Source organism: Falco peregrinus, chromosome 5 (assembly GCF_023634155.1).
Source record: "Falco peregrinus isolate bFalPer1 chromosome 5, bFalPer1.pri, whole genome shotgun sequence".
NCBI lineage: Eukaryota > Metazoa > Chordata > Aves > Falconiformes > Falconidae > Falco > Falco peregrinus.
In genome coordinates, this window is record NC_073725.1 from 46,845,711 (window position 1) to 46,847,418 (window position 1,708).

Genomic DNA, 1,708 nt, shown 5'->3' on the forward strand with positions numbered 1-1,708 from the left:
ATGAGTAAGATGCCCCGTGAGCCTTTTCCTGGCTGCACTCGGCCTTTCCTCAGGGGAGGGATGCTCCGGCCCCTTAATCATCCTTGTGGCCCTTCCTTGGACTGTCTCTGGTATGTCTATGCCTCTGTTGTACTGGGGAGCCTGGAACTGGACACAGCACTCCAGGTACGGCCTCAGGAGCGCTGAGGAGAAGGCAAAGATCACTGGGTCTTCAACCAGCGGCAACTGGTGGTCTTGATGCTGCCCGAGAGACCGTTGGCTGCCTGGTTGCAAGGGCACTTTGCTGGCTCATGTTCACTTGGTGTCTAACCAGGACCCCAGGTCCTTTCCTTCCAGGCTGCTGCCCAGCTGGGTGGCCCCAGCCTGGACTGGTGCCTGGGGTTGTTCCTCCCTGGGGGCAGGACTTGGTGCTTCCCAGTGCTGGGCCTCACTGAGGTTCCGTGTTGGCCCTTAGAAAGGGGCTCATCCCTGGGTGGGCTCAAACCACCAACCTTTCGGTTAACAGCCCGACGCGCTAACCGACTGCACCACAGAGACTGGTACGCTGTACTTCAGGGAAGCTGAATTCCTGATGGAGTTTGGTAGCGGCTGATGGTGGTGGCTGTATGTGTTGGACAGTGACAGACCTGTACTGTGTGGCACGTTGCTCAAGAAACCTGATGTGGTGTTGTGTCAGAATATTGTAAGAGATGGGGTGGGAGCGGTTTGGAAGAAAAGTTGTTACCTCCTGTAGGGTGTGGAAAATGAGATCCTTTTGATCTGAAGACTCCTCAGGAAGGGAAGGCTTGGGGTCATCTTGTGCTAGGCAATCTGCCGGTGTTTCAGAGGTGGGTTAACAGCACTGTTTCTCTAGACAAAGCCACAGAAAGGCCCTGCAGTACCCACCTGCTTTTTGTGGACGCGGTAAGAGGTCTGAAAACCTGTGTGGCTGCCAACGTTAATGCAATTGAAGCAAAACACAGATACACCTCGCAATACAGACTGGGAGACATCAGAGACGCTGACCGCAGAATTTCCGCTGCACTGGGGGACTGGGGGTTGGAGATGAGAGCGCTCTTGGGCGGATCTTAACAAACTGAAGATTTCATGGCAAAACTTGCAGGTTTATGTTTTTAAGTTTCATAGGTGTGCTGCCTCAAAGAAAGCACTGATAACTGCAGTTTGTAGTGGGTGTGCATATTTTTCAGTCATTCAGTGAGTTCAGCGAACTTGGCTGAGTTCTGTTCCACTCGTGAAACTACCTGGTTTATGTCTAGTTTTCAGGTAGAAAGAAACTGTTTTAATATTAAATTAATTTAATATTAATTTAATATTTAATCTTAGCCTTTTGGGTTGTTCATTTGATAAAGAAAATACAGCAAAATATGTTGACTTGGAAATGGTTGAATTGCTTTTAAAAAAGTTGGGAAGCTTAATCTTGGCAAGGTTGTGCTTTGCAGCACTGCTGGCAACGTTGTTGATGAAGTGCTCCTGTAGCTGAGTGGTGTAAGCACAAGAAGACATGTGGGTAACTGTTTTAGAAAGAGTTTGACCAATTTTCTTCTGGAGAGGTAGGGACTGATAGGTGGAGGAAAGCGTACTTCGAGCAGTAGTAGCAAATGGCCTCTCCTAGCATGGAGCTTGGGAGAGTGGCTTCCTTTCCCTTTCTCTGCTGTTTTAAGCTGTACTCTAAGGCAGTCTCCGCCATGTCCCTCACAGCTGTGGAGCA

General features: G+C 49.6%; 1 non-coding gene across 1 annotated transcript; it reads right to left on the minus strand.

Annotated features, from left to right (window-relative positions):
- Nucleotides 1-463: 463 nt before the first annotated feature.
- Nucleotides 464-537, minus strand: TRNAN-GUU (transfer RNA asparagine (anticodon GUU)). Its single transcript has one exon. It is a non-coding gene; the product is annotated as a tRNA-Asn (tRNA).
- Nucleotides 538-1,708: the final 1,171 nt, after the last annotated feature.